Source organism: Nymphalis io, chromosome 7, assembly GCF_905147045.1.
Source record: "Nymphalis io chromosome 7, ilAglIoxx1.1, whole genome shotgun sequence".
NCBI lineage: Eukaryota > Metazoa > Arthropoda > Insecta > Lepidoptera > Nymphalidae > Nymphalis > Nymphalis io.
The window spans coordinates 1,466,731-1,490,920 of record NC_065894.1 but is presented as its reverse complement, the minus strand read 5'-3'; the positions used below and the strand labels follow the sequence as shown (position 1 = coordinate 1,490,920).

The window sequence follows — 24,190 nt, the reverse complement described above, 5'->3', positions numbered from 1 at the left end:
ATATAATATAAATTATATTTATATATAAGTACCTACGATAATAATAATAATTGTAATAAAATAAATCACATGGAATTTTAAATGCCAAAGTATTATAAAGCGCCTTAATTATAAACGTTGATAACGGGTGATTAGTTACACATTTTGTCTTTTTCTTTCGAATGTAAAATCAATAATTTTAGAAAGAGCGAAATCAGTGTTTAACTAAACAGCCGCAAATAACGTTTGTAAGCAAGAGCGTAAATTATTAAACACCATCATTATGAAACAGTTAATTCATTAAATTTTTTTTTTGTTTCATTAAAACTTTGATACTCATTTTTCATGGTAATGTAAATGAACTATGAAATGCTTAGTTTGAGTAAGCTAACAGAAAGTGCCATTACTGCTATTAAAGAGTTTGTTGTTGAGTTATTATTTGTCTTGTTTTCATTATGTTTGTGGCCCTGTGGTTAGAACGCGTGAATCTTAACCGAATGTTTGCGGATTCAAACCCAAGCAAGCACCAGCAGAGTTTTCGTGTGCTGAATTTGTGTATAATTCATCACGTGCTCGGCTTCAAAAAAACATCGTGAGGAAACCTGCATGTGTCTAATTTCACTGAACCGCATTGGAGCAGCGTGGTGAAATAAGCTCCAAAACTTTTACAGGCTGTTGCTTTACTTTTGCTTTTTATTATGTTAATTGTAGTGAGTGTCGAATATGATATCGTATTGCGATAATTTTTCTTATACTTCTATATTAACATTGTCTTCCAAAACATTTATCGCTACATTACCTCCTACAATGATACAGCCGTACGAAATATTCCCAATATATTTTTATATCGATGCGTGAAAGCCCACATTATGGTTATTAGAAACATTTACTTCGTGAGAATGCACTTTCTCCCCCATCTTCATTATTGCTCCCTTGTGTAACAATACACGTTTATTAGAAATTCTATTCATTGATGAAATTATTATGGCGAATTTTGTAATAATACTTTTTCACAATTTATATTGGAAAAAAAAAGTGTAATAAAAAATTAATTTTTACATTCGAAATTTGAAATAAAATTGAATAATAAAATAAAATCGAATTCTTTCTTTTGGAAAAAAAATACGCAATGTTCTTTTTTTGTAGAATTCGAAATTTGAAATAAGGATGGGTTATGAAAAAAAATCGAAGTCATTAATTATTCCTGCAATAACAATCACAGAAGTCAACACGTTCTTTCTTTTGAAAATACTGTATTTTCAAACAAGAATATATCTCTGGAGTTAAATTCATCTCCACGTACTCTATAACTCAAGCGAGCAGCTTAGCTATTGCACAAAACAACAATAAAGTTAATTCCAGAAGACCTAAATAACATAAAATATAATTTAAAATTTTCGAATGCTGTACATTTTTATAACAATATTTCTCTGTCAAAGTTGTCATATTTCTAACATATTGGGGTCGTGGCGAGCGCTAGTTCGCAGTTCATTGTGCGAAGTTTGTGAACTTATACAATTAAAAAGAAGCGAATCATATTATCCCGAGTTTGGAGTCTTCTAGACCACTGGATGTAGGCTAAGCTCGCCTTGTGTTAGTGCAGCATTTGTTGCGATGATTACTAGAATTTATATTTTTTAAACTAGTTTATGAGAAATGTTTTAAATCGATCTTACAAGTTATGAAACATAGGGAATGTTATGAATCACTATTATAATCATAGTAAGATAGATTACGTAGATTTTATCGGACGATCGCAGGCTCAAATTATCTTTATAATATTACGGTTATAAGTTCATAATATTTGTTTACAATTCATATTGTAGTCAGTGGTGAACGATACATGCATGAGCTCGTATATCTATCAAGCCACTGTGACGTAATAAGCTTTAAACCTTATCCTCTACAGAAGAACATTGGCTCTGTTCAAGATCAAATGACATTATGCCAAATATTATTTAATTTATCTTCTCATATGGATAGAGATATAAGATATTTTTTTAATGTACTAAGTAAGTTTTCTGCAAATTTATAACGAGAAAGACCAATTGCACTATCTGACCAGCAGTGCATACTAGGTGGTTTTATTTTGAAGTATCACAATACCAATACTACCGGGTAACCCGAAATAGGCTCAGCAGCTCTTTTATACACATTCTAAAAGTTTATTGTATGTAAATGTATATGAATACATTTCAATTTCATTTTAATTTGAATTGTTTAGCAGCATTTTTTTTTTATATAGAATAGGAAGGTGGACGAGCCACCTGATGGTAAGTGGTCACCAAACGCCCTTAGACATTGGCATTGTAAGAAATGTCAACCATCGCTTATAGCCAATGCGCCACCAACCTTGGGAACTAAGATTTTATGTCCCTTGTGCCTGTAATTACACTGGCTCACTCACCCTTCAAACCGGAACACAACAATATCAAGTATTGCTGTTTTGCGGTAGAATATCTGATGAGTGGGTGGTACCTATCCAGACGAGCTTGCACAAAGCCCTACCACCAGTAAATGTCACCAGCATGCGAATTTTGTCACATTACCTCGTCAATGTGTCATCAATCTTGGGAATCAAGAGTATGTTCTCATTGTTCAGTATGTATTGACTCACCTACAAACCGGAACACAAAGTATTGCTGTTTGGCGGTAGAATAAATTATGAGTAGGTTGTACCTACCTACCGAGACGTAGGTAGCAAGTAATTGCTGATTATTTTTTTTACAAACAGGACATACAATTTCACTTATTGTGCTCTAAATTAATAAGGTAAAACAAAGTAAGCCTTAAACGATTCTAATAAATGTAAGTTAAACAAAGACAGCCAAGTACATTGTCGTAAAAACTAAGACATGGACAATGTTTCCATAGGTTCGATGACCGACCAATTGCACTTCGCTTACTTAGAACTCACGACAACTGTGGTTTGCCACTGTAGCCGACACAGAACAAACAATAATACGATTGGACTATGGCGGTCATTCTCAAAGGAGATTGTACTGTACAAAAAATAAATCATAGTGAACCTATGGTAGGTAGTGTATTTGTGTTTTTATACATATTTTGATATTATGCGGCACGGGACAAATGTCTTTACATGCTTTTCGAGGCACGGAAGTGTATGCTGGCATTTTTTAGTGACTTTTATTTCTTAACCCGGAGTTTGAACCCAGGAAATCGGGATATGCAGTGTTATGCGTTAATCATTAGACCAATGGGGCAGTTAAACACATTAATATTAATAATATCTCATTTATATTATGTACTAGCAACCCGTCCAACTTCGAACGACATTACGATTTTTTTTTTATAGAATAGAAGGCGAAGGACGAGCATTTGGGCCACCTGATGGTAAGTGGTCACCCACGATGATAGAGATTGGTACTGTAAGAAATGTTAACCGTCGCTTACATCGCCAATGCGCTAATAACCTTGCAAACTAAGATGTTATGTCCCTAGTACCTGTAATTACACTGGCTCACTTACTTGCGGTAGAATATCTGATGAGTGGGTGGTATCTACCCAGACGAGCTTGCACAAAGCCCTACCACCAGATCGATATAAGATATTTTAGTATAACAAAATTTGTCGTTTAATTTTTTATTAAGTTTGTAATATTATTAACATTACAAATTATAACGCAATCCTTAAACAAAATTATTTCATTTGTAATTTAAATTTGTAACGTGTCGGAATCAATGTTCAAGAGCACTCAATCTGTCGATCGTTAGGGTTTTCAAAAGTCCTTCCGACGACTAGATTGGACTAAAGAACCATTCCTGTTTAGGAACAGTTCGGCGAACCCGTGGGAATAGGATTTCCGTCAGATGAAATTGCATTCCGGATAACAGTGCTTTATACGCGATTACAATCGATTGTATTGAGTAAATTGTTTTTTTAGTAGGATATTAAAAAGAATAAATGTAACAATTCGTAAATGTCCCACTGCTGGGCTGAGGCCCAGCGTCCACTAAAAGGTGAGCCTTTTACGAAATTTTTAAAGATTATTTCATTTTATTTGGGGTTCAGTGGATACATATGGTGATAGCAGAACTTCAGCAAACACATGCTGCAAAGAACGAAAGGGGAATAGCGTGGGTATTCCCAAATAAATTGAGCACAATAAATGTTACAGGTCCCCCATTTTAAACTCATATTCTCCCGTTAAGATTCAAGCATTCTAAATACTGGATAATCTCGGCTAACTGAAAAGAATAGAATAACTTTACTGCACATACCTAATAATGTTACAAAAACCTTAAGATTAAGTCACGACACAAAGAATGCGGAAAGGGTTGATAAGATATTTTTTGGACAAATTAGATTAATGATCGATTCTCGAAATTACTCTTATAATTTTGTATAAGTACGTGGTGGAAGGTCCATCTAGATTTGTGCTACTTGTATATAAATTATTCTTGCACCAAACAGCAATAGCAATTTATACTATTGCATTCCTAATTAAGGGTGATTGAGCCAGTGTAATTATAGTATATTTTCTGTCATAGTCAATACCTATTCCATTCTCTTCCAACTTACATACGTTTTTCTGATAATACGGCTAATAATAAGTAATGCTGTCAAGTTGAACTTAGAACTTTAACGATTAAGTTATAATAAAGTCCGAGAACTTATCGTCTAAGTTCTTCTAACGTTAAAAGAACATCTTAGAAAACGTTCTACCATACTCGGATGATTCATTATAAGTATAAACAAAATTCGTTAAGAAAAACTAAAGTAACAAATGTTTGAGGACCTTAACGAGCGTATCCGGACAGAACTTTCGCCTCGTTACCGCTGCTAAGCGTAATATAAGAGAAAAACTTATAGTAATGTATACACTGACGACCAGCATTATAAATAAAACGCTTACTACACATGTATATTCTGACCGAAACGCGAAACTTTCGAAAGACTACGGTCGGATTAAGATCGAGACACACACTAAGAGTTATGTCCTTAATGTAATCTTAAAACCTAAATCTATCAAATTTTATCACATGTATATTCACCAACGCGCCACGAAGCAGCGGATTGATGGAGAATTGTGACATTGTTTTTGTATATTTAATTTAGACCTTATTACCTATGATTTAAAGAAGGAACTCAATCAGTACTTGTGAGTTCGGTCGAGTGACCGTTAAATACCATATTTTTTTCATATGAAGTTTTATCATAAGAAATCCCCATAGAAAGAAATAATAACATGCACCGATTTAAATTACCAAACTACTTAAAACCCATTTAGCGTTAAATAATTCATCTCTGCTCACATACCGTGACCGGCGCGTGCTCAGGGCTACGTTCAATTACAATTAACTTTACCTAATGTAATACATACGTTCCGTTACAAATAGATTTATTAGCATAAAAAAAACTTCCTTTCTTTTGAACTTAGAATGTGAATGTGATAATATTTTACATTAATACGTTTTTTATCGTTTTAAATAGTTTTTTTCGCTTTAATATTAATTATTTTACTTCATAATTTGAAGTTAAACTATTTTTTTATATATTTTAAACTCATTTTATATATAATCAACCTACATGTTATGTTAATGTTACTCAAACTTGTACTTATGTAACGCACAGAGTGAATTTTGGTTAAAGATTTTTAATTAATATCTATTCTAATATTATAAATGCGAAAGTAACTGTCTGTCTGTTACGCTTTCATGCTTTCAGCAAAACAAACATCTTCCCCTTTACCTAACATGTGGACGAAGCCGCGGGCGAGCACTAGTTTTATTATAAAATTACTTAATTTAGACGTAAAAGTTCAACTTATGTAAATATTATTTATTCATCAAAATTAAAACATTTTTAATTACGAATACGAAGTTAATCTGTAATTATAAAAGTAAAATTCATGCCATGATTAAATTTAATAAATGCAAATACTTTTTAAGTAGCTTTAATCTGGAATTGACCGAAATAAATTATTTACAAAGAAAATCAATACTATAGCTTACTGTAGTATTTATAGTAATTATAATATATATCGTATATATATATATAAACTATATATACGTCATATTAACAGTCACTAATATCGCCAATGAGCCACCAGCCTTGGTATGTAAGATGTTATTTCCCTTGTGCCTGTAGTTACACTGACTCATTAACCTTTCAAACCGAAACACAACAAAACAACGGGATTGCACATAACCCTACTACCAAGTAAAATATAATATCAAATAAGCTATTAAGTTTAAATTAAATATTTTTAACAGATAAATAAAATTTTGTACCTAACCTATAACCTATACTTGCCACCTAAAATATGTGGAAGATTGGAGGTTTAAAATTCAGCAAGATTTGACCCTCTCATACAAATATAAATATGATGCAAGCGAAACGATTCTCTATTATTGTCCCTGTGACGCACATAAAGTTCAACGAACGCATATGATAACTAAAATAATAATAATAATAATAATATCCTGGGACATTATTCACACACGGCCATCTGATCCCAAACTAAGCAGAGCTTGTGCTATGGAAACCAGACAACTGATATACTACATATACTACTTTTCTTATGTAAATACATACTTATATAGATAATTACACCCAGACTCAGGACTAACAGACATGTTCATGCACACAAATGTCTGTCCTGGGTGGGAATCGAACCCACGACCTTCGGCGTGAAAGGCAGGTATCTACCATCCAAACTATCCAACTAAAACCGATGAAGACATAAAGTAAAAGCCGCAAGTATTTACGAAGTAAAACTTTTATCCAATAAGCGACATCCGAGCGATCGTTCCAAAAAACCTAATTACAACGATACCAACCAAGATAAATAAAGATAATGCGTCGAAAGTATCTACAGTTAGTTTCCCCAATCCCAAGTTTTCGTCCCGGCAAATTGGAGCGAAACTTCTCTTCATTTCCTCTTCGATCCGGGGAATTTCAAAACTCAGCGGTTGCGAGACGGTTCACACGTATTCGGTGTTGATGGAGTAATTTTTTGAAAATAGATTTCCTTTTTCGAAATTTACGCGGATATAAATATAGATAGATAAAAAATATATTTAATAACTCTAAAAAAAGAATTTTTATATTCTTATAACATAGACAAGGCCATCTATTAAATTTTTGTCATGTAACTGACGTTTGTTTTTTATGAGAATAAATATTCTTTAAATATTTAATTGTTTAAAAAAAAAATATAACTTATAAGACAATTTATACAACTAACAAAAATTTTGAAACACTATATAAATTTCTCGAAAGCTTAAATTCTGAACATAGGTTTATTTAAGGATTTGAAATGGAAAATTTTTGGGAAATTTCAACTGTAAGACAGGAAATGGGAGAAGTGAAAATATGGAAGTCTGTGTTCTTGGAAGTTTTTTTTTATTTTTTATAATATATATAAATACAGTTATATGTGATATAATATATACAGTTAGAACAGATAACCAATCAACATATAAATACATAACAAAATAAGAAAATATATTTATCTATCCAATAGTATCATTGTTCATATTTTGGAAAATATGAACATTCCGAATTGCGTAATACAAGTCGTAAAATTCCCGTTTAAATAATTACCAAAAAAGAAAAACACGTAAAATACCGAGACGAAATTTCCCAAGAGCAATTTGATTCCTTGCGCGGTAATCACGAGTAAGTTTAGTTCGACCCGAGGGAAACCGTACCGTCATCACATAGTTTTTCGCGAAACTTACCCTTTTATCTTTCGACGACACAAAACGTCCAACAACAAATTTCTAAGACGTCCTAAGGCGTGGAATTTTAATTAGTTTGTTTAAAACTATTAGCTATGTAATAATTATCTATTGTGTAAATTTTTGCATATAAATAAATAAAACATAAAATGAGCTATTGAATCATAAATTGTTATTTATTAAATCAAATCAAAATACCTGAGTCAACATAGAAGCATTACACCTACTTATTGATCAAAATTAGAAACTACCACCGGTCCGGTAAAGTTAAACCCAGACCTGAGAAGAACTGGCGAAAGAAACTCAACGTTTCTATGTTAGTATCGACATAAAAATGTTTTGTATTTTCGTCGGTTAGTTCATAAATCTAATCATTGAATGCCAAACTTATATACAACATAATATTTTATATTGTGCCTAAATTCATGTTCTTGATTATATGCTAGGTTGAAATTATATATAACTGAATCATTATAAGAAGTATTTCAAGGCACCGTTTAGTCTTCATTTAATTCTAAGTTCTCGTACGTATTTTTGTTGATAAAATATATGTTGCTCTTAATAATGACCTCCAGACCGATTTCGGCCACGGCGGCCAATCTCAAGAGAGATTCGCCAACTACGCAGGACATATTATAGTACATAAGTGTGTGCGCAAACAGGTGCACTCTCTATTCCCTAACTCTCATAATCCGATGGGACGGCAATCCGACACGACCGGAAAGAGTTCAAGCGCAGGACCAACGGCTTTACGTGCTTTCCGAGGCACGGGTGTGTACACACTTCCAACCTCCAAACTCCGAGTTACTACCGAAAATTTTCTGACAGGAAAACCCAATAACTTTTTAATGGCCTGACCTGAGAATTGAACCCAGGACCTCAGGGTCTGCGGCCTTACATCAAGCCACTAGACCAACGAGGCAATCATGTTGGTCTTACCCTAAATATAATAAACTAATTTTATTAGTAGAAAATATAAGACATGTAATAAATAACCCGTGCTCACAACATACGGACCCCATTGTCCACGCGCCAATGTAATTAATTAGTGTGAAAAAACCGCCTCGTTGGAGCGTCGCGTGCGCATACGAGGTAAACGATGCATACTTCCTGTTTCAAACCCGCTTTCCACCGAATACTTGACGCGATACTTTTAATTAACAGTAAGAAGGTACATTCCTCGTGAATGATATATGGAATAAGCATCAAACCTTCTCCTCAAAAAAAGGGAGAGGAGGCCTTTAGCCCAGCAGTGCATATATGTAAATAATTATTTTATAAATTCCATATATAACATAGTATGCTATTTTCTATCATCTCTATACATTCAAGACCACAACAGCACTTTATTATTAATTTTAAATAAACGAATTGATATCTTATTTTAAGAAAACATTAATACATATGGTCAATTACACATTACAATTATATATGAAGCTCAAAAAAACGTTGATTTCCAAACAGGACGTGTTAACTTTATTTTAGATTTATGATGTATTTTATTTGCTTTTGATTTCCTTCCGGTACAATCTATATACTGAATCGGTGTTTTAAATTCAACTGAGAGCTATAATATGTCGATACAAAAGTGCTTATACGATCTTACGTGATTAAAATTGTTATTTTTAATTTAACTATTTACAAATTTCGGTTACGAAGTACTTGGTATTGTTTGTAGGGTTAGTGAGCCAGTGTAATTACAGGTACAGGGATATAACATCTTAGTTGCCAAGGTTGGGTTATTGGCGATGTAAGCGATGGATTACAGTGCAAATGTCTATGGGCGTTGGTGACCACTTATCATCAGGTGGTGCATATGCTCCGCCTACCTATACTAGAAAAATAAAAGTGTGTTTACACTGAAAGAAATATGAAATATTTCTGCACTATAAATCGCTCTTACTATACTGGATCGTAAACATTAACAATATAGAAGCATAAATTAAGTTGCCTTACATAAAAAGGTTTACGTTCAAAAACACGTGATAAATTAATTTAGATACAAAAGGTCTATTGTGTTGATTAATACATAGTCTGAGCCGAGACGGTCCAGTTGATAGAACATATTGATTTTAAATCGCGGGTTCATCCGTAATCCGTAACAGACTATGAATGTCCCACTGCTGGGCTAAAGGCTCCTCACCCTTTTTCGAGGAGAAGGTTTGGAGCTTATTCCACCTCGCTGCTCCAGTGCGGGTTGGTGGAATACACATGTGGCAGAGTTTCAGTGAAATTAGACACATGAAGGTTTCCTCACGATGTTTTCCTTCACTGTAAAGCACGAGATGAATTATAATCACACATCACCAGAGATGAATTATAACCCACGATCATCGGTTAAGATTCACGCATTGTTACCACTGGGCCATCGCGGGCTCATATCCATTCATTCTTATTCAATTGATTTTTATAGCTTCATTTGTATACAATAAAAATCGTGGTGTTGAAGAAAAATATGAAAATTTATCATAATGGATCAACGTAGTTAAGAGTAAAATTATGCTTTTATCTAATCGTAAGGTTTTAACTTTATAAATGCAAACAATATTATAAATGGGAAACTGAGTTTATTTTATTTATCTGTTTTTCAGTTTGTTACGCTTTAATTACTCAACCGATCATTAAGAAATGTTGCATACATGTTGTCATCGATACAGAAAAGAACATATGGTACTTTTTTTTAACTGGTGGTAGGGCTTTGTGCAAGCTCGTCTGGGTAGGTACCACCCACTCATCAGATATTCTACCGCAAAACAGCAATACTTGATATTGTTGTGTTCCGGTTTGAAGGGTGAGTGAGCCAGTGTAATTACAGGCACAAGGGACATAAAATCTTAGTTCCCAAGGTTGGTGGCGCATTGGATTTGTAAGCGATGGTTGACATTTCTTACAATGCTAATGTCTAAGAGCGTTGGTGACCACTTACCATCAGGTGGCCCATATGCTCGTCCGCCTTCCTATTCTATAAAAAAAAAAAACCTATCACTATCTTCCTCCCCCCCCCCCTTAAACGTAGGCGAAACCACGGTCGGCAACTAGTCCATCTATAATAGTTATTCAATATACAATACATAACACTTATTAAAAGATGCATTCGTCATACACACTTTACTTGACAAGATTTCTTACAACGCCAATGTCTACGGGCGTTGGTGACCACTTACCATCAAGTGGCCCGAATGCTCAATATTCTATAAAATAAAGTCTTAAGTCTCCTAAATAGGGTACATAATAGTACAAACTTGACCAATGTTGATAGTCAACTATTTTAATATCACATAATGTTTAATCCAACTTCCAAGCCAACAAAAACCGTTAACAAAGCAACCAAGTAAATCAAGTTAAAAGTATAACGAAATCGAATAACCTGCAAACAATTGGCAAAGAATAAAGCCAAGTATTAAGAAAGCAAACGAATCCACTCAATCCCCCTGCGAACGGAACTTGGTAGAGTCCAAACTTAAAATGAAAATCTCTTCAGTTTGAATATTTTCAAAGAACCATCGATCGGTACAAAGGAAAATTATCAATTAAAACAAATCGTCAAACTCGGATACTTCAATTATAATAATGGACAACTTTGTATTAATCAAACGATTGAACCACCGCGGAGGAGGGAAGCGACCACCCTGGTGGGTTAGGAACCTATCATGGAAATAAATTTACTGGAAGGGTTATATAATAAAAAAAATCTTATTACTCTCATCATATGTTAGATAAAAATAAATATAGAAGCTTGACAGACAGACAAGTAGATCTTAACTTAGATGTTAATATATTAATACTACGCCGAGAACAAAACACACACACACACACACATATGCCTGTGTTTGTGTGTTTTGTTACCACATAATTCATTACCAGACTTAAAACCTAGAACAAGATTTCTCAAACATTGGTTCTAATTGAAATCTTTCTATCATTAATTTCAATGTATCAAAAAATTCAAGAACAGAGAGATCATCATCATGTGATTGTATTAGAAAGAACGTCCCGTGTTTTAATATATTTGGCAATAAAACTAATGTAAAAGGGTTAACGGTGTCCAATATCTAATGGTTTAAGAGTGGTGGAATAAGCTCTAAACCTACTCCTCAAAATGGAGAGGAGGCCTTAGCCCAGCAGTGGGACATTAGCAGGCTGTTACTGTACTGTACTGTCATAGTAAAAATACGAGAGATATGCAATATATTATAATAAGAAAATAAACGTATTTTGTAAGTATGTTTTAGGATATTTATATTAGAACAAATGAAAATGATTATCACATCTAGCACATCATTGGTCCGCAACATCCAAGCATCCTGCCCAATAATTGCCGGCTATATAATTTAACTTTGAACAGCTAACTGTCAAGTTTGTCGGCGTTCAACAATCCGCGGCGCTCGGACAAATGGAAGGTACCGTGAATTTGTTCTGCCTAAATCTAGAAATACACGCAGTATTATCAATGTTTTATAGGCATATTATATATAAATCGAAATCTAGACATAAATTTAAATACTAAATTTCATATATATAAGTTATTATAATCTAACGATCGCTTTTAATTGTGAAGTTAATATTAGTTTTTAATGAAAACCGAATGAATCAGGAAGTATCTCATTGACTTCTAAATCATAAAAATATTATAAATGTAAACTTGAGTTTGTTTGACTCAATCAATTTTACTGGTGGTAAAGCTTTGTGCAAGCTCGTCTGGGAAGTATCACCCACTCATCAGATATTCTACCGCAAAACAGCAGTTCCGGTTTGAAGGGTGAGTGAGCCAGTGTAATTACAGGCACAAGGGACATAACATCTTAGTTCCCAAGGTTGGTGGTGCATTGGTGATGTAAGCGATGGTTAACATTTCTTACAATGCCAATGTCTATGGGCGTTGGTGACCACTTACCATCAGGTGCACCATATGCTCGTCCGCCTCCCTTTACTATAAAAAAAAAATCAGAATGAAATTGTGCATATGTGTTGTTAGGGGTATAATAAAGAACGTAGGGAACTTAATAATCGCCCACCCCCTCCTTGATTAGCAGACCGAAACTGTAAAATAAAAAATTAAAAAAATTCAAAAGCCAATTACCATATAACCATAATTTGTGCTTCGAAGAAAATGCAATTTTATAAGGGATAATATTTTTTATCCGATCCTCTAAAAAAGTTCGTAATTTAAAAAAAAAAAACTTTTTTCTGTTAACGTTCTATTGACTTGTAATTGTACCGTTGCAATCAATATCGTTGAATTCAATAATAAAATTTTCATAAAAAAATCGGAAGCCGGCTGCCGAGTTACTTGATACGGAAACCTCTCAAACCCTAAACTACATTTCCTATGCATCATTTGAGCCACTTGTGCGTAATCCGAGCTAATCGGACTTACCCGTAATATTAGCGGAATAAGTAAAATAGGTCAATTTTAAATATAATATGTACAGCGGGAGAGTTATAAAGACTATATATACTTTTCTTTACCCCTTATATCGTTTATGTAAAATTTCATGATAATTGCTTGGGTAATAAAGACATTTCAGCGTAACAAACAAACTCACATTCGCTTTTATAGATACAAATACAGACAAAATATTAATTTAAAAAACTCAATTATATTTATTTATTATATTTAGCAAATATTAAAAAGAAATGTATGAAAACAAATTACTTGACGCTGTTACTGTTACTGTGACTTCTGTTAGGTTTAACCAAAAGCCTAAACCGTGACAAATATGCTCCTTATAGTATGTTACCATTTATTAAAACTAAATGTATAGAGAATTCCAAAAGTTACCTCCTTTTGCATTATTGAATTACTGTAGTAAATGTATTGAAGTAGTGAATGTATAATATAATTTATGTCTTTAAGAATTACATTATTTAAACTATTTTTAATACAAAAACAGATCCATTTATCTTATAGTATTGTTGTGTTCCGGTTAGGCGAATAAGTGATTACAGGCACGAAGAATATAGCTCCATAGGCATATTACTGGTGGTAGGGCTTTGTGCAAGCTCGTTTGGGTAGGTACCACCCACTCATCAGAAATTCTACCGCAAAACAGCAATACTTAATATTGTTGTGTTCCGGTTTGAAGGGTGAGTGAGCCAGTGTAATTACAGGCACAAGGGACATAAAATCTTAGTTCCCAAGGTTGGTGGCGCATTGGCTATAAGCGATGGTTGACATTTCTTACAATGCCAATGTCTAAGGGCGTTTGGTGACCACTTACCATCAGGTGGCCCATATGCTCGTCCACCTTCCTATTCTATATAAAAAAGGTTCAAATATGAAGGAGGTCATGCATGGGCGACGTAACGAATGTTTAAAATTTCCGTCAGTGATGACCACTTACTACCAGATGATCCACTTGACAGTCAACATACCAATTATAAATTAAAAAAAAAAAACTTTCAAAAGCTTTAAATATATATGATATGGTTATGATTTTGAATTTGATATGCACATAAATACATATGTATGTTCTAATAAAATGAATACTATACATACACAATAATGCCATGTCAAATTATCGATCCTTTATACCGTCAGCAAAGCATAATATTCTGTACACATAAAAAATGAATAAGGTACCTTATAATAATATAAGTATTCGTTTATCAAAAAATTCGACGATGGTTTTTTTTTTCTATTTTTGTTTTTCTTTTTAATTTAATAATAATAATAATAATAAAAATTTATTGCTTCAGATAGGTCGTACATTACAAAGTAACTCTTAAGAAAAAACATACATATTTTTATGAGATACAAATTATTCATACTGGACACATTTTTCTAATTTACCACTCTTTTTCATTGACGACCGTATCGCAATTGGTTGCAAGCTCAGCTATGTGCTGTGCTATGCCCAGCGCTGATTTTCAGCTTGCTCCTTCTATATTATGTTGATTTAGTTGAGAGCGCCGCACCGTTCCGTATCATATTAAAATATAATGAAATCAAAAAAAAAAAAACAAAAACTGATATAAAAGCAAGTAAAAGAAAAACCAGTGACATAATTATATTTTAGTAAGAAGTCATGCGAGTGAATAAGCTATCCGGTAAGTAGTGCCTAATTATGCTTATAGGTTGACGGACACAAAAAGGAAGGTGCTTATTTAGGCGTCCAGTCACCTACATAAATACGCGTGCTGGCTCTCGATGTAAAAACTTAAATACGATATCAATTCCATCGCGCCCAAAGAAATTTGGCAACTTCTTTATTTGTCGCACTACCAAAAAATGGAATTCTTTACCAACTCACGTGTTCCCCTCCCCTTACAACCCGGATTCCTTCAAATGAGGCGTGAAAAGGCATCTTGCGGATAAGGCGGGGCCGGTTAGTGTAGAACATTCTTCCCGACAGTACTCGCCGTTGTCACGTTTGGACTCTACTACCACTTACCATCCCGTGGAGTAGTCATTTACCTTCCCGGTAAATATAAAAAATATATATATTTGAATACAGTTTAGAAATCATTAGTAAAATCGTTTTCTGCTGACCGTCCATATATGTAATAAATCGCCATACTCTACTACCACTTACCATCAGGTGGAGTATAGTCATTTGCCTTCCCGGCAAATATAAAAAATATATATATATATTTGGATAGTTTAGAAAACATTTGTAAAATCGTTTTCTGCTGACCGTCCATATATGTATTAAACCGCCGTACGACCCAATATCCGTATTTGCAGTGAAGTTGACCGCAACGGATTGAAATTACGCGCGTAATCCCTGTGCTGAGCAAACTTTGTCCGCATGTTAGCTTAACTAATAATATTACATTTTGATTTTGTATAAAACAAACAGAAGTGCGGACTAGTGACCGTACCCCATGTTTAATACTGTAACTGAATAACTTTATCGGTCACTTGCAATCAATATTAAATATATGTTTATTGATGTACAATTATTTATTTAATAATTTATAAAGTATTCAATTTTTAGGTCGAAACACAATACGTAGAAAAATAATTCAATCATAAGCAATTTTGACTTTGAAAAAAAAATGTTGTGTATTTGTTTCAGATTAAAATACTTCGACATCGTTTCACCGATTACCATAGCTTTGTATTTGGTGGTAAGGCTTTGCGTAAGTTCATCTTGGTAGTTAGCACTAGTCACGTACTCTACTACTAAAAAGTAATAGGTAGCTTTGTAGTGTAAAGTGTGAGTGAGTTCAATTATAGACACAAGGAACATGCCGTCTTAGTTCCCCAGGTTAGTGGTGCATTTGCGATGTAGGGAATAGTTAATATTTCTTACAGCGCCAATGTCTAGTGGTGGTGATGACCAATTACTACGAGGCCATTTGACCATCCGCTAATCTTATATATATATACATGGTACATAATATATGTATGTTTTTTTCTTCATAGAGAAAGTTCTAGTACTAAAACTTTTTTATTATATATTAATCGTTTAATTTGTCTGATAGCACTACAGCACACCGACTTCCACGCCTTTCAACCGATCGCCATGACTATTATTTACGATATAAATATATAAGCAGGTCGTCTGCTGGTTTTGGCTAGAAATTATACAAAAGGTTATAACCAGACAGAGACTTCTAATTCCCTCCAAATTCAAGCTTCGTTTTGTTATGAAGGGGTGTTATCGATTTAAGCACAAACAAAAAAATAAATATGTTCGTATAGATAATTAATTTTTTCTGATTGGTTAAACCTTTGTGCAAAGCCTTGATGGATAGTGTTATGCAGTAAAATATTTATTGATTTTGATAATCAGAAAAAGTGATATAAAATTACATTGTTATAAAAATAAAATAGTGTTGTTGTAAAAAAAATACAATAAATTGAAGATGAAAGACAACCAGCGGTTGTTATACAATTTTCCGATTATGAAAAAACAAAATACGAGCCCGACAAAAAGGTCTCCACTCCACTAAACTTCAAACAATTCAATAACCAACAAACCAGAACTACGAATGGGGGATTCAGCCAATGAAAGAAATTCCACGTGATAAACAACTGCCATTGTAACTTGAGCTTTAGCGTTACGTTGTTTTATTTAAAAAATATAAGTCAGCAGAAAAGGTGCAGAGGTCGCCAACCGTTGGGTATCTACGGTAGCAACAATATCGCAATTTATCAAACGAGCCTTATTGTTAAACTCCCCTCACTGAGTTTGGATGCGTATCCTTTTCTCCCCAATGCACCCGATGTACACAAACGATTATGATCCCAAATTACCTTCAAATAAAGGTCTAAATTCCGTGAAATAATTTCTAGGTCCTTCACCCCGCTATATATTTAAGTCTATAAATATAGGCAAAGAGCGCAGGTGATGTTTTCATTAAACTTTTTCGCAGGATTAATTTTAACTTGTTTCCATCGTGAATGAGGATTTATTCTTTAAAAATGTAATATTTCTTTTTTTCATGATTTATTATTTCGCTTTCAATAAAAACAATCTTATTTAATATCGATAATTTTTTTTAAAACTAAATATGCATTATTATATTTAATATATTGATGAGACTCTACTGAGCCTCCTTTTCTCTCGAGAAGGTTCGTAAGTTTTTTTACCAAACAGTTCCAATACGAGTCAGTTGATATACCTATATAACACCGAATATATACGTTCCCTCGCCATGTTTTCCTTTATGAAGCACGGTATGAATAAAAAACAAATTAAGAAATTAAAAATCAGCGTTGTTCGTGTTTGAACCCGCAACCTTCCCTTAAGATCGTGAGCCAAGCCAATGCCCATCGGCTATTTTAATTAATTAAAATGATGTTAAAGTTTATCAGTATCCAAAAAGCAATTTTTTGTCTCTAAAATATTTTAAACAAAGAGAAACTTTTCTTAAAATACTTTTAGTAAATTTATAATTGTGAAATAATTACAGAACTTTATTGCAATTATAGATAAAATTATACAATTTCTCAAAATTGATAATGTGGTATAAAAGTAATATAAACAAAAAAATATAAATAACTTTATAATATTTAAAAAGAAAAAATAATCCAAACCATGATTTCCAAACTTAAAATTAAAACATTATTCAGTTGAAATATTATAATATAAAAGATTATATTTCTTGTAATCAAAGTTCAACAATTAATAATAGCTACAAGAAGAAACCTAAGTTCAGGAACCACCTAGATATTTATGGTTTTTTAAAAACAAAAAAGCAAATCTACGGAGCCCAGTAAGTACAAGTGCGTTTCATCTTCATTTTTGCAGATAACACACTTAACGTACTAAACCACGTTTACTGACTCTTAATACCATAAACAAGGAAACATTTAATTAAAAATCGTGTTAAAAAAAAAAAACCGAACACAAATCGCGCATTACCGCAAACGTAATAAAAGAAAGTGGGAGGGTGTGGGGGGTGTGCAATAGGAAATTTTCAAACAAATTACGCCGGAACAAATAAGCTTCGAGTGGAGACAATATCACAAAGGAAAGAATGAAAACGACGTTTCAATAATAAATTATCAAAGGAGTTCCTCCCTCCGCGGGCTGGTGTGAGGGTTGACACCTCGTCTCCTCAAGGTGGAGCCCTTCCAGCCTGCGGTACGCTTCGGAAGTGACAGCGGTGTCGACTTTATAAGAAGTTTATTGAACCTATATTTTTATTATTTGAGTATATATATATGTATATACATATATTGTCCTACGTATTATAAGGCCTATTTTATTCTAACTTAAAGCAATCCTTTATTTGATTTATATATATATATAAATATATTATATATAATATATATATATAATATATATAAATATATATAAATATATTATATATATATATATAAATACACTATATTTCAGACACAAAACAAAAAATACTTGTAGTTGGCTTTGCTGCGGGCATCTTCATCGTGCTTTGCTTCTTAGCCAGTATTATGGGAACTTTGTATGTTAAACGTTATATTAAACCATAAAGGTCAATACTATCTTCGTTTATACGGTAGTGATGCGCAAAAACAAAAATTATAACCGACTATTATTTAGACAAATTACGGTTGAAACATTATGCAAAATTATAAGGCACTAGCAAGTCGAGAACAAAGGTTTTGATAAACGCCATCTCTTACATTTTAAGCAGTACCGCCGCTCCGATGTTCGCTGTTATAAATTAGCGTTCGAAATAAGACAAAAAGTAAATCAGAAGAGAGTAAATCTGTGACATGCGGCCGATTGATTGAGTGACGTCATTTCTACCTTCATCATTACCGATTTTTAAAGACGCAAAAGAAAAACGAATGTTTATTCTTATGGACTGATGAACTGTAGACATTGTTTTGAATTTTCGTCTTATTATTTTATGTATTTTGTGGTTTTCCTTTTGAAATAGGATTGAACTTGATTATAAAACAACATTTTATTCAATCAAGTTGAAGATCGTACCTTTATTTATTATTTTCTTTCCACTACCTTAATGTTGCCTGGAAGGGATCGCGGTCTTAGTGATAACTACTTAGGTCTGAGTGTCCCAGTGTAACTACAAGTACAAGAGACATTACATCTTATTTCCCAAGGTTGGTGGTGCTTTGGAAATGTAAGGAATGGTTAATATTTATTACAGCGTTAATGTATCTAAGCGGTGGCGATTACTTACCATCAGGCGGTCTACACAAATAACTAAACCAAACACCTAATACAATAAAAAATAGAGTCCATTGAAAACTGGTATAACCATAATATAACTAAAATTCGAATAATTAAAAAAAATAAACCAAAGGGAAGACCAAATAGCCTCACACACACACACACACACACACAATCTGTAGAGATATGATTATTAAAGAAATAAAAAACTCCCTAATATGAAAATAGAACATCTCAATTATTCATGTTCTAGTCGACTTTACGACCGCGTAATATTTTGCTCGATCTCGCTCGTGGTCCACCGTTTTCCAGACTTAAATATGTTTGCGTTACCTTCTATTATTCTATCAAACAAATTGTATTCTTATTATAGCGCATTAAAGTCGAAAATTCTTTACATAACATCCTGGAACATCTATCCCGCAATGGTGAAATCGCGGGACGCTTAAAAGAAAATCGTTCTTATTAAATATTTTCTTCTCAATAAAAGCGACGGACGCCGAGCGCTAAATACCCAGCATTCCGCGCGATCATAAACGCGGCAAATTGAAAATAAATGAAAAATACTGAGAAATATTGAGATTTTTCCACCGGCTAACAATTTTGCCCCGTTAGACGCGAAATCGTTTTCCCCCAATGAAAGCTATAAATTGAAATATTTGAAATAAAAACGACGTCTTGAAAATCGAGTTTCAAAGTGGTGTGTCAGCTTATTCAATAGTCTAGTTCATATCGATTGGTCCTCAGCGGGCTCGAACAAATTACATATAGCTCGTCGAATTCATCCGTAAAAAAACATCAAAACGTATGTCGGTGATGTGTGGACTGGATTCGGTCAAGGTCATGTTCAAGAGATTACATTATAGAGCAAAGTGTTGGAGCAAACAGATTCTTATTCCTTCACTCTCATAATCCAAACGTATAAATATTACCAACTTTCAAACTTCGATGGCGATAGAAAATTTATCAACAGAAAACCTCAATAACTATTGGTCTGACCAGAGATTAGAAAGAGAGAGAAATAACTGACACGTTTTTATCCGGATTTGTAGCCGCGACTTTCAGGTAACATTCAAAAAGTCTATCTACTGAGCACAGACAACGAATCAAGATTCGACTCAATAAGATCAAAGCGAACTCTTAACAATCACTTAATTATCTTGTTCTAGGTTTAACCACATTGAACTTAACCTAAGCTGACATGAGCGCCTGACCCGAGCCGTAACGTGAAGTTAATTACGCATAAATGGAGATTAAACTACAGATAAGCTTAGCGATTTAATTAAACTTAACTTCGATTTTAGATGGATTAATTAATTTCAAACATATTAATATCAAACACATAAGGCCTTGAGACTTGTACTTAATTAAACACTGGAGACGTAGCTTATTATTGAAGGTATTTCACGTTGCTAATTTCGACTATAAACATATAACATTGACACGAACTATCCAACAAATAAAACAGGAAGAAACATAACTAAATCATTAACTTCAGCGATATTCAAATATGGAATCTAATTATTAAAAAAAAAAAATTAATAAGAATAAAAATAATAACAAACAAAGTGACTTAAAACAACGAGTACCAATTTAATTTAGCGTTCGCAACACACACACACACACACACGTATGAATAAAAAATACTCAAATCCACGTTACGATAATAATAATATATAATAATAATAATAATAATAATAAAAATTTATTGCTTCAGATAAATCGTACATTACAAAGTAACTCTTAAGAAAAACATACATATTTTTTATGAGATACAAATTATTCATACTGGACACATTTTTTCTAATTTACCACTCTTTTTCATTGACGACCGTATCGCAATTGGTTGCAAGCTCAGCTATGTGCTGTGCTATGCCCAGCGCTGATTTTCAGCTTGCTCCTTCTATATCATGTTGATTTAGTTGAGAGCGCCGCACCGTTCCGTATCATATTAAAGTATAATGAAAATGATAAAACAAAAAAAAAAAAAAACAAAAACTGATATAAAAGCAAGTAAAAGAGAAACCGGTGACAAAATTATATAGCACAAAAAGAAGTAAATAAGCAATTTCTCCTGATCAATAACTACATTTTAAAAAATCAATCAATCAATCAACAGCCAATCGTTGTCCACTGCTGAACATAGGCCTCTCCCAAGGTGCGCCAAAGCTCCCTGTCCTCCGCCTTCCGCATCCAGTTGGTGCCCGCCACCTTCTTAAGGTCGTCGGTCCACCTGGCTGGAGGGCGCCCTACGCTGCGCTTGCCGATTCGCGGTCTCCACTCTAGGACTCGTCTGCTCCAACGGCCATCGGTCCTACGACATACGTGACCAGCCCACTGCCACTTCAGCCTGCTAATTTTGCAAGCTATGTCGGTGACTCCGGTTCTTTTCCGGATAATCTCATTTCTGATCTTATCCTTCAAAGATACTCCGAGCATAGCTCGCTCCATAGCACGCTGAGCGACTTTGAATTTGTGGACTAGTCCCGCAGTTAGTGTCCACGTTTCGGCACCGTATGTCATGGCAGGTAAGACGCATTGGTTGAAGACTTTCGTCTTCAAACATTGCGGTATAGACAACTTGAGGACTTGACGAAGGTTGCCAAATGCTGCCCATCCCAAGCGAATTCTTCGATCGGCTTCCTTCTCGAAGTTGTTCCTACCGACTTGTATTATCTGTCCTAGGTAGGTATATTCACTAACAACTTCGAGAGGTTTCCCCTCGACGTATATCGGTCCCGGCACGACATGCCTATTGAACATGACCTTGGTCTTGTCCAAGTTCATACCGAGACCGACACGCCGGGAAGACTCGCCGAGGCTACGCAGCATTTCGGTGAGTTGTTCCAGCGACTCTGCTATGATGACGATATCGTCGGCAAATCGAAGGTGTGAGATGTACTCGCCGTTTACATTGACTCCATACCTAGTTCAATCCAGCGTTTTGAAAACGTCTTCCAACGCGTTGGTGAACAGTTTCGGGGATATTACATCCCCCTGTCTCACCCCTCTGCGCAGTTGGATCGCCTTCGTCTTACAGTCCTGGATGTGAACAGTCATTGTAGCGGCGTTGTCTACATTTTAAAGCTGAACATTAATAGAACAACAAAAACGCATGCACATCTTCGCATCATAACAACCATAACTCTACGTGTACGTCACGGCTAGGACAATTGAAACTATGATTAAATAAAAATAAAGAGAAGTCTAAGTTTTTAGGATTCTATTCTTTCATATTTTGCTTCATTCGCATTAATTTGTAAAGTTTTTGTTACGTAGCCACTTCTACTTGTAGACGAAGGTAATATTCTTTAAGGCATATATAATAGATTGAAATAATATCTTAACTTTTGATCCGTCACAGATTTTCCATATTCAATTGAGAATTGTAATTTATGATAACAATTTAAAAATCGATACTCACCGAGTTTCTTTCGTCGCTTCTTACGATGCCCGAGTTATTTGTTCCATTACGGCGGCTGATTTCCGATAATAAATAAATGTGACGCTTCAATATTTAATAAACTCACGTTGTATATCGGTAACTTAGATTTGTTTATACTTATCGTTGTATCTTATATACATACGTTCACTCAAGTTGATTTTTGCCGAACAATAATTTATTATAAATCAAAAGCGATTTCACTAATTTGATCAGATTTTCAATCAAAATGATAAATCTTAATTGGTTCTAGGTTGATGTGCAAGCCCGTGTGGTAGAACCTGCCCACTCGTTTATTTATTTAATATCGAACTGCTAACAAAAGTGACAATATTATAACGTAATAAAACATAATGTATGCTAAACAAGATTACTTGCACTTTCAATTAGAGGTTAATTACCTCTAGCGTCCTTATTATTAATTTTATATCTATCTATCTATTTCTATTACATTTTTCTCAAAACGTTTTCTCGCGGCAAACAGCAATACTTACTATAGTTGTGTTCCGGTTGTAATTGATAGTGAGCCAGTGCAACTGGAGGCACAAGGGATGTATAACGGTGGGTCGTAATATCCTAAGGTCAGTGGCGTATTAGCGATATAAGAAATGGTTAATATTGTTAAGGTATATAAGCTCGTAAGCCAATACAAAAATCTGTTTTTTTTTTATACAATAGTTGCCGGGCGAGCATATGGGCCACCTGATGGTCACCAACTGCCATAGACACTGGCATTGTAAGAAATGTTAATCATCCCTTAAATCGCCAATGCGCCACCAACCTTGAGAACTAAGATTTTATGTCCCTTGTGCCAGTAATTACACTGGCTCACTCATCCTTCAAACCGGAACACAACAATACCAAGTCCTGCTCTTTTACCGTAGAATATCTGATGAGTGGGTGGTACCTACCCAGACAAGCTTGCACAAAGCCCTACCACCAGTAAAATGGTTATATAAACTGTATAACATAATAAGTAATAACTTGTAAACGTTATATAAGGGGGGCAAAAGCCTCCCATCCTATTGAGGAGAGAGGTTTCTCTTGCCAAGCTTAAATCGATTAATGTTACATCAATCTTATTGAAAGCCTGTTCAGACGGATCAAATCATATTCGACTTGGCGACTTCAAATAAAATCACTTCATGTGAATTGTATATAAAGGGTAAGCACGTAGTAGAGTAATATAGACACGTAGTTGTGGTAGTTGTTTTAAACTATGATTGTCATTACAGTAACAGTCTATTAATGTCCCACAGCTGGGCTAAGGCCTCCTCTCCCCTTTGAGGAGAAGATTTAGAGCTTATTCCACCACGCTTCTCCAATGCGGGTTGGTAGAATACACATGTGGCATAATTTCAATGAAATAAAACACATGCAGGTTTCTTCGCGATGTTTTCCTTCACCGTCAAGCACGAGATGAATTATAAACACAAATTAAGCACATGAAAATTCAGTGGTGCTTGCCCGGGTTTGAACCCAGATCATCG

General features: G+C 34.1%; 1 protein-coding gene across 1 annotated transcript in view; it reads right to left on the bottom strand.

Annotated features, from left to right (window-relative positions):
- LOC126769646 (acyl-CoA:lysophosphatidylglycerol acyltransferase 1-like) overlaps positions 1-22,741 on the bottom strand; it is a 34,896-nt gene extending 12,155 nt beyond the window's left edge. Inside the window, exon 1 of the mRNA XM_050488535.1 lies at positions 22,683-22,741. The gene's annotated coding sequence lies outside the window, so the exon portion shown is untranslated. The remainder of the gene's footprint in view (positions 1-22,682) is intronic.
- Between the last annotated feature and the right edge of the window lie 1,449 nt (positions 22,742-24,190).